Source organism: Dama dama, chromosome 12 (genome assembly GCF_033118175.1).
Source record: "Dama dama isolate Ldn47 chromosome 12, ASM3311817v1, whole genome shotgun sequence".
NCBI lineage: Eukaryota > Metazoa > Chordata > Mammalia > Artiodactyla > Cervidae > Dama > Dama dama.
In genome coordinates this window covers 40,261,201-40,276,073 of record NC_083692.1, presented here as the reverse complement: position 1 = coordinate 40,276,073, position 14,873 = coordinate 40,261,201, and positions in this window count along the sequence as shown.

Genomic DNA, 14,873 nt, shown 5'->3' with positions numbered 1-14,873 from the left:
TTCAAGAGTACCATTCTCTATTGAAATTCATTTCAAAGAACTTTGAGGTTTCAACAAGGGACTATTATTTGATGTAATTGCTGTGGATGGGATAAAGGCTACCCAGTTTGATGCTTTAAGACAACTGAGAAAGAAAAATTTAACTCTCTCAAAGCATTCTGTAAATTGGAAAGCCCAGAACAAATGCAAAGTATTGTTATTTTAATTGACCCTGAGGAATTATATGCTTAACAATTGTCTAAATGCCTTTGGTCTTCAGGTTGACTGAAATCTTGAAAAACAGTGATCATCAAACTGTAATTCAAACAAAACCCGTTCCCATTGTAGAAGCCCAGGAATGATCTCTCCCCCTAAATTTATTTCCACCAAAGGTAAATAACCTCCCTTGGGTTCCATCTTTGTTTGCTATTTAATTAAAATAACACTAATCACCAACTAATCTAGCTCGCTCTGAACAAACTATTGTATTCTAACAAGCCTGGTTTTGTTTATTTCTTTTTCCTTCTCCTGGGAGAAAAAGGATGAAGAAAGGTAGGCATAGTTTTGAAGTTAGCAAGGGTAAGAAAGCTAGACTTCCAGGGGAATCAACTCCATTTAGCCATAAAGCATTTCTTCCTGTAACCTTAGGTAGGATTTCCAATTATTTACAAACAGATAGCATTGTGTAGTTCCCTCAGTATTATAGATAAGTCACCAGAAAACAACTAGTTTGACAAAATTGCCCAGCAGCCCATTAACCTTACAGCTCTGCTGAATACCCACCAGGGGCATCCCTCTGTGGAATTTGCTAAGGAAACAGAATGGAATGAGTTTCTCACCACATGTCTGGAAATCGTGAAAGAAGTAACAGGAAATGGCTTATACCTCTGATGTACTGGCTGTCATTTGAGTATTGGTTGTCATATTTGGGTGTGGGATATATGTGTGAGTGTGTGTATGCCTGTGACTGAGGTCAAGAAAGAGAGAGAGAAGGAGGGAAAGAGGGAGACCATAAATAGATGGTAAACATGCAGTAAATGTCCTGGATCTGCTAGCTGTAAATGAATGTTTTGTTACCATCTGTCCAGGGATAGATCAGCTTAGTGACAGCTAGAGATAGGACATCTTTCTTCACTGGTTCAGTTTTTGGGAGTGAAGTTATTTTCTTCATCTGAAAGGCCTTTCTTCTGATTCAGTTTTGGGGAGTAAAAAGTTATTTTCTTCATCTTAATGTAGATAAATTCCTATTGTGCTGTTTACAACTCAGAAGAAATTCAGGATGTTGAGCCTGAAATTCTGAGACAAAATAAATGGCCCTAGTTTATCGGTGCATATTTAAAATCCTTGAAAGGAAAATCCTTTTGAAAGTTTATCTTTCATTTTCTACTCTCCTAAGATGCCTTCTCAACCGATATTGAAAATTTAGGTCACTTCTATGTTTGGGAATAGGGTTAGGGTAGAGTGGGGCTTTTGGTATATTATAAAATAAAAAGAAGTGTATAAGTGTAAAAATTACAAAAGCTTATTCAGTTCTTATATTTGTATTTAAGATAGTCTCACTTTCAATACAGAAAATACAGTTTAATAAAACTGTGCCATTTGAAATGTAACAAAAAGATTTATCTTAAAACTGAAATTATGTCACCTATATGTATTGTAATCTGGTAATGGGACAAAAGTTTGAAATTATTTGATGAACATCCTCTTCTTCCAATTCTGTTGGTTCACTTCTATAATTAAATATATAAATAACTTTAATTGAAGATAATGTCTCTCCAAATCTAAAATTCAGGCAGTCATTGAGTGGGAGGCCCTGCCCACAAGGGCCTTTGCCCCTTTCACCCTCCTGGTAGGGCTCCATCTTACTTCACCTCTACCTGTTCATGATGGTAAGTACAGTCTGGTGGTGGAAAGTGATTTGAGGAAATAAGTGATTCTTACCACTGGTTTTCAAAGGCAAGTTCATGGACTATCACCTACTTCAGAATCAACTGGGCTTTCCACTAGAAATTTAGATTCTAGGTCGCCACTTTGAACCTTTTGGTGTGAGTCTCAGGAATGTGCATTTATTACAATGCCTAGGTGATTTGGGGTTTCTCCAGTGTCTTAGCAGTAAAGAATCCTCCAGAAGTGCAGGGACCACAGAGACACTGGTTTGATCCCTGGGTCAGGAAGATCCCCTGGAAGAGGACATGGTAGCAACTCACTCCAGTATTCTTGACTGGAGAATCCCATGGACAGAATGGCTGGCAGGCTATAGGGTCACAAAGAGTCGGACACGACTGAATCGACTTAGAACCTAGGTGATTTGGGGGGGTCAGAACTGTTTGAGAACCACTAATTTATGGGGTTGGGATTGAAGGTAATAAGGCCTAATTTTAGATGTGAGAAAAGTTGCCACCAAGAAACACCACTCTACTCAGATTCTAGGGGGAAATGACTCCTTATGACAGTGATATTTTTATTACTTACCTCCTATCATCAGGGCCATCTAAATAACTGCAGTGGGTTGGGAATATTTTGAGCTGGCCAATCTTAAAATCCATTTTTATTTTTTTTACCAATCTGGTTCTGTTCTTGTGATGAAACACAAGAAGTCACCCTGGGCTCAAGGAGCTCTTGCAGTACTCTTTTTTTTTTTTTTTTTTTGCTTTTTTTTTTGGTTACGCTGGGTCTTTGTTGCTATGTGTGGGCTTTCCTTAGTTGCAGCTAGTGGGAGCTGCTCTTCACTGTGGTGCTTGGGCTTCTCGCTGCAGTGGCTTCTCTCGTTGCAGAACACAGGCTCTATGTGCACAGGTTTCAGTGGTTGTAGCTCTCGGGCTCAGTAGTTGCACATTCGCGCTCAGCTGCTCCATGGCGTGTGGAATCCTCCCAGACAAAGATTTGAACCCATGTCCCCTGCATTGGCAGGTGAATTCTTATTCACTCTACCACCAGAGAAGCCCTCCTACAGTATTCTTACCAGTGTAGTCTTGCAGACAGTACCATGCAAGTTTCAGAGAACCATGAAAAATGCTTTTATACCATGCCTCACCCATCACCCTGGGGCAAGGGTCCACCAAGGGGGTGAAGGAGGATTGGCAGGGTAGTGCTATATCATCTCAGAATGGCCCTACCCTACACACTCTGTCTCCTGCTCAACTCAGAGAATTCACAGGCTAAAATCCTCCCTGGGGGTGAGATGGCAGCTCAGGAATTCACGGCCAGCAACAACATTATGTTGTTCCTAAGAACCCTAATGTGGGTCAGCCCTCCCCACTTCATCCCTACTTTCACATTGTATTTTCCTTGAATAGAGAATGAATATGTTCAATGGATTAAAAATATCTGAAACTTCTCATGGAAAAGGACCTGGAAAGAGTCCAAAGAACAGATAGACTAGCACTGGGAACTGTAGGAGGAGGTAAGCCCTTGCCTGGCACTTCAGCCTGCACTGTTCACAGCAACATCATCAGAGTGCAGGATGCTCTGGCCACAGACGGCCCTGGTAAGTTCTCAGATAGCCCTCCTGGCCTGGGAGAGTTTTGGGTAAATTGCATCCTTGACTGAGGAAAAAGGAGTGAATGCTATAGGTTGACTATAGAGCAATACATGTGTTTATTGTTACTGTTATTATTAACAACAGTCAGCAAATTACTAAGTGTTGTCATTTGCTGATTGTTGTTGTTATAGTCACTAGCCATGTTCCACTCTTTGAGACCCCATGGACTGCAGCACAACAGGCTTCCCTGTCCTTTACTATCTCTTGGAGTTTGCTCAACTTCGCGTCCATTGAGTGGGTGGTGCCATCCAACCACCTCACCTTCTGTTGCCCCCTTCTCCTCCTACTTTCAATCTTTCTCAGCATCAGGGTCTTTTCTAATGAGTTGGCCCTTCACATCAGGTGGCCAAAGTACTGGAGTTTCAGCTTCTGCATCAGTCCTTCCAGTGAATGTTCAGGGTTGATTTTCTTTAGGATTGACTGGTTTGATATCCTTGCAGTCCAAGGGACTCTCAAGAGTCTTTTCCAATACCACAATTTGAAAGCATCAATTCTTTAGTGCTCAGCCTTCTTTATGGTCCAACTCTCACATTGGTACATGACTACTGGGAAAACCATAGCTTTTGACCGTAGGGACCTTCATCGTCAAAGTGATGTCTCTGCTTTTAAATACTCCGTCTAGGTTTGTTGCAGCTTTTCTTCCAAGGAGCAAGAGTCTTTTAATTTCATGGTTACCATCTCTTTTGATGGGGGCACTCAGCATGCCAAAATAAATCTTTTTTAACCCAGATAATTACATATTTTACTAGCATTTGTTTTGATTCTGGTTACAAAGGTTACATTTCATATTATAAAGGAAGATTTGGGGTACTGCTGAGAAGAACTGAATTCCTTCCATATCCTTCCTCCCCACTGAAATCTTTTAAAATCCAGTACAAATGGCCCCTTTATAGAGTCTTCTAATGGTGCTCTCTCAAATGAACAGCTCATTCCTCTGCATTTTGGAAGCTTGTAATTTGTCCTTCCTTTTAGGATTTCTTTCCCTCTGCCTTATGTGATAGCTCTTGCACATTTCCTGACTAGATAATGGCCTTTCAGGGAGCAGGGGCCATGCCATCTGTGTTTATCCACAAGCTTCTATCACAGTTTATAGATAGCAAGTGCTCATGAAACATCCACTAAATTAAAATTTGTAGTCCTACATCAGAAGTCACAAACTGGCAGGTCATAGGCCAGAAATATCTTAAACAATTTGATGTCATGATCTATTGGCAGATTTCACATAAAACTTTGGATGTCTGGCATTTCCCACGGCTATAATCAGTTTGAACAAAGTGGTGACTGCCTTTTAAAGAGGGCATACTTCCTCAGCTTCCCAGGTGGCGCTAGTGGTAAAGAACTCACAGGCCAATGCAGGAGATGTAAGAGATGCAGTTTCGATCCCTGGGTTGGGAAGATCCCCTAGAGGAGGGCATGGTAACCCACTTCAGTATTCTTGCCTGGAGAATCCCATGGACAGAGGAGCCTGGTGGGCTACAATGCATGGGATCACAGAGTCAGACACGAATGAAGTGACTTAGCACACACGCATAGTTCCTTTAGTTTTCTGCAGTTGCATTTTGATCATTCATATTACCTGCCTGACCTCCATGGACACCCTTCTCACAGAGACACCATTCCCTAGCCTCCTTTGACATTAATAAAAACTGACTGCCTCCACTTGATGGATGAATGGTTGTGCTTATGGTGGAGGCAGTTCAGAACCAAAGACAATGTTGTCTGGACTGATCATTTATATGCCACCTGTCAAGTAATCAATTGGTTTGCTGTGCTCTATGATGGCAAAGCATGATCTGATCATATATTAGTTAACTATCTAAAGCTTAATGGCCTTAATACTAACCAAACTTCAACCTAAAGTAGTAAATATAAAATTAACATATACATTAACATCCTAGTTCTCATTGGTCTGAAGTTTCAGCAGTGTGACACTTGTACAGTCTCCCTCCTTAATTATTTCTAGGAATCCACTCAGGAACTTACAAGTTGACAAGGTTTTCTCTGCCTGAGAGTTCTATTTTCCCCCTGTCCCACTTTTTCCTTGAGCTGCTCCAGGCTGGTCTCTGATTGCATTGTGCTAGAGAAGAGTTCTGTTATACGTCCAGGTCACCAAATGTAATAGATTCTTTTTCAGTGCTCTTTGTATCCTGTCTCTTGGTGATCCTTGTAGTATTTACCATGTTCCCTTTTTTCTTGAAGTTCTCTTATTCTTCAGTTCAGTTCAGTTCAATCGCTCAGTTGTGTCTGACTCTTTGTGACCCCATGCACTGCAGCACGCCAGGCCTCCCTGTCCATCACACACTCTCGGAATTTATTCAAACTCATGCCCATTGAGTCGGTGATGCCATCCAGCCATCTCATCCTCTGTCATCCCCTTCTCCTCCTGCCCCCAATCCCTCCAAGCATCAGGGTCTTTTCCAATGAGTCAACTCTTCGCATGAGGTGGCCAGAGTATTGGAGTTTCAGCTTCAGCATCAGTCCTTCCAATGAACACCCAGGACTTATCTTCTTCAGGATGGACTGGTTGGATCTCCTTGCAGTCCAAAGGGCTCTCAAGAGTCTTCTCCAGCACCACAGTTCAAAAGCATCAACTTTTCAGTGCTCAGCTTTCTTCACAGTCCAATTCTTAGGTCACTGTGATACCACGTTCTTCATATATTCTTGCTGACTACCTGGCTTCTCTTTGTCCAAAGCTTTCCATTGCATATTTTTCTCCACCTGATGATTAATATTCAAGTTTTTCAAGGCTGAGTCCTGGTCCTCTTTTCTTCTTCTTCTAATATTCTTCCTAAGAAACATGTTCATGTCCTCTACTTTAACTGCTACTCATATACGAGCTATATCAAAATGTATATTTATAGTCCGTACTTTTTCTTTATGTTCTAGACCATACAAGTCATTGTCTATATGACATCTTTACTTGGATGTCTCAAGGTAATCTCAAGTTTAATTTATAAAAAAAAGCAAATACTTATCTCCCTTCCAGACTGGTCCTCTTCCAGGATTATCTATCTAGTAAATATTATAGCTATTCAGTTAAACAAGTGAGAAAACTGGAAATCATCTGTCTCACTCACCTCCTCGCCAAATAGTAACCATCACTAAACCTGGACATTCTGCCTTGCAAATGCTTTGAATCTGTCCACTTATTTGCATCCATGTTAATCTCTACTGGTCCCAGTTACCATAATTCACCTGGACAACTTAGATAGTTTGTTAGTAGGCTTCCTCCCGTTCATTCCTATGTTGACCCACAGAAGTCCAGATGCAAATGTGAGCATGCTTAAAGGACCCTTTCAAGTGGCTTCTCATTGCTCTTAGGGACTTCTCTGGTGGCTCAGACAGTAAAGAATCTGCCTACAATCGAACCCAGCTTCCATCCCTGGGTTGGGAAGATCCCCGGGAAAAGGAAATGGCAACCCACTCCAGTATTCTTGCCTGGAAAATCCTACGGACAAAGGAGCCTGATGGGCTACAATCCATGGGGTCACAAAGATTTGGACATGTCTGAGCGACTAACACACACATTGCTCTTAAGGACCACAATCCTTGGAAAGGCTGTGCATGAGCTGGCCTGTCCATTCTTCTTTCATCCCACTCATAAATTTCCTCCTAGGACTCTGTGAGATGACCAACTTTTTTTTTTTAACTCTCAAGTTCTTTTTTTTTTTTTTTGATAATAAATTTTTTATTTTAAAACAGTTTTAGGTTTATAGAAGCACATAGATAGTGTGAAGATAGAAAGTAGTACATACACCCTACACCCACTTTCCCCTATTATTAACATTTTACATTAGTAAGGTCCATTCTTATTTGCTTTATTTTTTTTTTCTGGTTACTGCATTTCTTTTTTTTTTCTTCAAAAGACATTATTGTAATTTTTAATGAAAGAAATACAGACTTAGTGTAAAAAATAGTTTGAACATAGATATACAGAAAATAGTGATCCCATAATCTCATTTACCAAACACTGACATAAATTTTTAGGTCCCATTTATCTAATTTTAGACTTAAAGAATGAATTAACATATGATTCTTTTTCTATTGAAACATAGTTGACATGCAATATTCTGTTAATTCCAAATCATGGTTTGACATTATCATGCATATGAAATAACCATCATAATAAGTCTGGTATCCATCTATCCCCATATAGTTATTACAATATTATTACATTCCCATGGCTTATTTATTGTGTAGCTGGAGGTTCATTCCTCATAATCCTCTACACTTATTTTCACCCACCCCCTTACCCTCCTGGCAACCACTCTCTGTATGTGAGTCTTTTTTTTTTTTAATTGGAGGCTAATTACTTTACAATATTGTGGTGGTTTTTGCCATACATTCACATGAATCAGCCATGGGTGTACATGTGCTCCCCATCCTGACCCTCCCTCCCACCTTCCTCCCCATCCCATCCTTCTGGGTCATTCCAGTGCACCAGCCCTGAGCACACTGTCTCATGCATCGAAACTGAACTGGTGATCTATTTCATATATGATCAACTTCTTCAGATGTCAACTCAAACATCACTACCCCTAGAAAGTCTTTCTTGACTCCCTTTAGCATGTTCTTTCTGCAATGGTTCAGTCACTCAGTCATGTCCGACTCTTTGCGACCCCATGGACTATAGCACGACAGGCCTCCCTGTCCATCACCAATTCCCAGAGCTTACTCAAACTCATGTCCATCAAGTCAGTGATGCCATCCAACCATCTCCTCCTCTGTCATCCCCTTCTCCTTCTGCCTTCAATCTTTCCCAGCATCAGGGTCTTTTCAAATGAGTCAGTCCTTCAAATCTGGTGGCCAAAGTATTGGAGTTTCAGCTTCAGCATCAGTCCTTCCAATGAATATTCAGGACCGATTTCCTTTAGGGTGGGCTGGTTGGATCTTCTTGCAGTCCAAGGGACTCTCAAGAGTCTTCTCCAACACCACAGTTCAAAAGCATCAATTCTTCAGCACTCAGCTTTCTTTGTAGTCCAATTGACTTTGATTAATGTGTTTCCACACTGTTTTTGCTTATTATTCCCCTAGGAGTCTCCCTAGCCTCTGCCTAATTCAGGAGATAAATATATATATATATATATATATATATATATATATATATATATATATAAAGAGATAAAGGGTTATTTACCAAATTATTGATCAGAGTCCTTAGTCCAGCCTAGCTAAGCATCCTGTTATACTTCATCAAGTCATTTCCCACTTCAAAGTGATATTGTCTATAAATTGTCTATTGTTATTCTGTCACTAACTCATGTCCAACTCTTTGCGACACCATGAACTGCAGTGTGCCAAGCTCCTCTGTCCTCCACTATCTCCGAGAGTTTAGAACAAAGTTAATAGAAATGCTTTAATTGAAAATAAGAACAAATTTCTACGTATGTAGCTCCATACATCTCTAACCACACCCTGGATTTAAAAGTCTTCCATATTTTCAAAACAGAAAATGACAAAGATGGATGGTTACTGGCAGAATAAATTGCTTCAGTAAAACCATTAGAGGGAAACTAGGAACACTATTTTGATTGATTCAGCACAACAAACAAATTCCACTGATGTGCTTCTAAATTGCTACTATCATGATCTTTAGCAATTGTGTAATGTAAATCATTAGTCAATCAAGCACTCAATATACCATGTGAGTGCTAACAAAAATAGGTTAGATATGATAATTAGGTGTGTGTGATCATTGCATGAAAATGAACATGAGGCTTCTATCAATTTTGTGGTTATATATGGCCATTCTTATCCTCATATGCTGTACTAATCATTATTCCATTACTTTTAAGGTTTTCTCTAATGTATCACATACTTGAATTCACATTGCATTTCTACATTTGAGCCATAAAAGATACTCCAAGTTGAGTTTAGATTTTTTAAAATAAGTCCATCGGTTTATTGGTTTCAATTTCTAATCACTGGTTTTCTAATTTAAAATGTCCTCATATAGTTGCAGGGAATCACAAAACTATCTTTGCAGAATTTTTAGGGTATTGGTAGGGAAACTTCAGGAAAAAAACATCCTGTATAAATGAGAAGCAAGGGATTATAGCAAATGTTTTAAAAATTGAAGAGTTGTATTCACTAGACTCTAAAAATATTCTTTAAGGAAAACACATAACAAAGACAAGTGTCTTTCAAGCAGTTTAACTGCAATTCCTCTAGGTTTTTCCATTTGGTTGCTGAAATACTAGTTTTCAGTGACACCAGCTAATCTGAATATAAAGTGGAAAGTGCCACATGTTCTGTACGCTTAGCACTCCTCATCTGGCTAGTTCCCATATCAGAACAGAGCTTCAGGGAACACAAAGTAAGAACTAGTCTCTGCTGAAAGCTGGACATGATTTGAGTCACCTTCTCAGCAATTATTCTGATTAGACTCTGGAGTTTGTTTTTGTTTAAAAGCTGATCAATTATTGATCTGCACTGTGACGTTGAATGGAATTAGTGTTGTGCTACATTTCTGAGCAGTGGGGATCATTTGGAAATCGAATCTCCTAACACAATCAATGACTGCCATTTATCTTCCCAAGGCAATTTGACTAATCAGATTCTCTCGTTTTCCTCTATTCTGACTTTCAACCATGCTTTCTAATAGATAGAGGAGAAAACAGAACTCTCCTTTCAACTACTTTCCATACAATTAACATCAAAGAGAAATGTGACTCACAGTCACAGATAAAAAATTAGCCAATTATATACTGAAACTGGGACAAAAATTATGTCAATAAAATCGACTGGCACAAGATGCCAGACCCATAAAACCGGGACATCGGGCCTGACGTCAGACTTCCAGTCCCTGCAGACTCTCACTCTGTTTCCAGTCTGTCACCCACTAGCACAACTGGACAAATGGACAATGGATAATGGAGACTTGAGAAAAAGGCCATAGCTCTGGAGCGGGTCATTTAGGGCCAATTTATTCAGCAGGGCTGTATGAGTCTGTGGAACGGACCAAAAGCACTTCCGCTTATTTCCCCCTAAGCAAACCTTCACATAAAGGCATTTACTTAGCAGCCTTTGGGACAGATGAACGTTATTTTTCAGACATAATTCTTTTTTCCCTGGCATATAATTTGGAGGGGAAAAAGAGCCATCGGTTTAAAAATTCAAATACTTAAATCTTTGAACACTGTTTGCCAGACATGAAGAATGAGTGGCTTGATTCAAGGTCATGCTTCTATGCAATGAGATGACCAGCCTGAAGCATTGCTGAGCCAGCCGCTATGCTGTCTTAACAGGGCATCACTCTCTGAGCGGTCAGGGCACATGCAGCACATCCATCCGGACGGAGGAGATAAGCCATGGTGATCCAAAGTGACGGGTTCTATTGCTCCATGGTCTTTTTGTTCCAGTTGATTAGACACGGCTTCAGTTTTGACTAGTTTCAGATGGAGATGCTCGATGCATTCCAATTTGCAGTGAGATTATTGTGGGGCTAGAAAGTGAGTTCTTGGTGAGTTGGTTATCTGAAGCCAGTGTGGTACAGATAATAAGCAAAAACCCCATTATTCCCTGTGTCTGGTTCTCTCCTAAGTAGAAAGGTAGGTGTTCAGAGGGCTTTAGTATCTATTTAAGGCCACCTAGAATATCATTTGGGCTTCCCTGTGCTCGGAGAGTAAAGAATCCACCTGCAATGCGGGAGACCTGTGTTCGATATCTGGGTCAAGAAGATCCCCTGGAGGAGGGCATGGCAACCCACTCCAGTATTCTTGCCTGGAGAATCCCCATGGACAGAGGAGACTGGTGGGCTACCAGATCCATGGGATCATGAGCGACTAAGCACACAGCATGGAATACCATTTAATGCATTATTGCTACAGTGATGTACTCTTACCCTTGCAAGGAGAAAAATGCCCATTTCTGTAGGAGATGGGGAAAGGCCACTTTGGCTTGACCTCTAACATTGTTCTAACCATCATCGGTTGTGCCATCTCAAAGGAGAGTGGACTTATATTTGTCAATTACAAGGCAAGGGAGGGAGGCTTGCACTCAGCTAAGACATGAAGTTGGTCTCTCAGAGTATTTTTTAAAGGTCAAAGTGCTGACAGTAAATTTCTAATACCCCTAGAACAGTTAAACGTAAGTATCAGAAAGCATCCCTTGTTATTTTTTTGCTTGTCAGTGGGTATATTCCTTTCCCAGAATTGTATTGGCAATCAAATACCTTAATCTGCCCAAGAAGAGAGATGTGGAAGTGGGACCATATCCCTTGTCCTGTGTTTTTTCAGATCACACTGTTTCCTTGCATGGGCCCAGAGGACCAGCCATGGAACCTGGGGGATTGAGTAGGTAATAGTCAGAGTCAGCCCCATGCCCTCAGCTGCCAACTGGACATGAAGAATGAACCATGCCTTTCGAGGTCCATGTGAATGTCTGGTGACCAGGCAGAGAGGCTGTCAGTGGCATGGAACAGAAAAGTCTTTGACATTTTAAATTGTATATTATGTAACAGATTCCTGGCCCCATTCATAAAGCATCAAAGACTCAGATTTTACTGTTCTTAAAGACAACAGGCCTCTATTACATGAGTTGAACAAGAAAAATCCCACAATCAGCTAACTTGAAATCCTCAGCAATTTCCCTTTCAATTTTTCCCCCCTTTTACCACTAACCTCTGAGCTAAGTCCATTGTGACTTCACTGAACTCTCCTGCCTAAAAATGGTTTCAAGAATAACCAAAAGATAACAGTAGGGAGGTGGGTCATCTTTTTCAAAGGTGTTTCCTGGGCTGATAGGGGTCTCATGGAATCTTTTTAACAGTCCTATGCTGAACTTGGGTAGCAGTAAACTAGGTAAATGTGGCAGAATCTGTCCAGCATGTTTGACAAGTGCTATCATGGCAAGCATACTTAGCAGTGCTGGACAGAATAGAAGGAAGAATCATCCTAGACAGGCTGCATGGGATAGGGCCCCAATATTACATTGCTCAGATTGTCAGCTTCGCAGGCGCCCTTTCAGTGAACATGTGTATGTGGAGGGGAGGAAGGGTGTGGAGAAGAATGTTTTCTGCCATTCTATTTTTCTTTGGTTTTTAAATACTTTAAGGGCTTCCCTGGCAGTACAATGGTTAAGACGCCACACTTCCAAAACAGGGGGTGTGGGTTTGATCCCTGGTCGGAGAACTAAGATTCTTACATGCCACAGGGTATAGCCAAAATAATAATAAACAAATAAAATACATTAAGAGACTAGTTTCTTAGGTCTGCTTTAGATTTATGAAAAACTAATGGAAAGAATAAAGAGTTCCCATACATACCCTCACTTTCCCCCTCCAATTTTCTCTATAATTAGCATCTTGCACTAGTGTAGTGTGTTTATTACAATCAAGGAGCCAATGTACTCAGTCGCTTCAGTCATGTCTGACTTTTTGTGACCCTCATCTGGCAAGAATACTGGAGTGGGTTACCATGCCCTCCTCCAGGGGGTCTTCCTGACCCAAGGGTCAAACACCCATCTCCTGCATCTCCGGCATTGCACGTGGATTCTTTATCTGCAGAGCCACTGGGAAAGCCCCAAGGAGCCAATACTGATGCATAATTATGGCTTAAAGTCCATAGTTGACCTAAGGCTTTACTCTTGGTGATACGTATTCTGTGTGTTTGGACAAATGTACAACATGTTTCCACCACCGTAGTATCATGCAGAACAGTTTCACGGCCCTAAACATCTTCTGTGCTGTGTCTATTCATCCCCCCGCAACCAACCCCTGGCAACCACTGATCTTTTTATTGTCTCCATAGTTTTGCCTTTTCTGGAATGTGGTATACTTGGAATCATAGAATGTAGCCTTTACAGATTGGTTCTCTCATTTAATAATATAAATTTAAGGTTTCTCCACATCCTTTTGTAGTTAGATAGCTTATTTCTTTCTATCACCGAATCATATTCCACTGCCTGGATTTTCCAAAGTTTGTGTAACCACTCACCTAGTAAAGGACACCTGGGCTGCTTGCAAGCTTGGACCATTATGAACAAATTGTTATAAACATTCCTGTGCAGGTTTTTGTGTCTACATGATTTTCTGCCCTTCTATTTTTTAGTAAGAAACTTTGAGAATTTGGGTTAGATACAACTTCAGCCCACATTCGTGTACTCTGTGGGTCAAGGAAGAAAGACAAGCACAATAGCCACACATCCCAGATGTACCAGGCTGACGGGCAGTTGTAGTTGGTTGATAAATATTGGTTAAATAAACAACCATGTGACCCAACAAGTAAGTTCATTTGGGGTTCATAGACTGAGTTTTGTCCTCCCCAAAGTCATATGTCGAAGCCTTAACCTCAACGTGACTGTATTTAGAGGTAGGTCTTTAAGGAGGTAAAGTTAAGTGAGGTCATAAAGGTGGGCCCCTAATTTGATAGGACTGGTGTCCTTATAAGAAGAGGAAAGATAGAGATCTCTCTCTCCGTTTGCACTCACACACTGAGAACAGTTCATGTGAGGACATAGTAAGAAGGTTGCCTGCTGTAATCCAAGAAGTAGGCTCTCACCAGAGACCAAGCTGACACATTGATATTGGACTTCCAGGCTCCAGAACTATGACAAAATACATTTTTGTTGTTGTCACTTCATCCATAGTATTTTATCATGGCAGCCTCAGCAGACTCATACAGGGGGTCTCTGTTCAACAATGTTGTTGGGGACGTTAAGGTAAGGAGATTAAGTGGAACTGTGTCTATCCTGGGCACCCCTGTGGGTCTGAATTGGCAAGAGCCCATTTACCCCCAGGCTCAGATGTGACTTCCCCCTGCAGTAGGTGCCAAAAGTGCTCTAATAACGCATCCCTAGTTGTTTACTTGGAATTAATATTAGGTGTATTGATAGAATTCCTAAAGGTGAATTTTATCAAAGAGCCTATTCAGTTTTAAAGTAGCTGTGTGTTGTCCAATTACTAACTATACCCATTTACATTTCCATGAAGAGTATTTAAAAATACTTATTTTCCCAATGCTGGATATTGTTACTATAAAAAAAAAAAACAAAAGTAAAGCGAAGCTTGTTAACTTCATAAGCAAAGCACGTCTAGCAGCTTTTACAATTTGTATTTATTTGGAAATTAAAAGTAGAGTATTTTTGCATTTTTATGGTCATTCATACTTCCGTGACTTGCAGTTCACAACTTTTGTTCCTTTTACTATGTGCTCATATTTTTTAAATTGAAAGAAACCTTTATATTTCAAGAAGGCTAACTCTATTGGCCACATGAATCACACATTTCATCCATGATTTTCTTTTGACATTCAATTGTGTGTAGGTATTTTTTGTGTGTAGACAACTCTTTTATGTTACCATAATATATTGATCTATTCATTTTTTGTATCTGCTTTTAGCATCATGGTCAGAA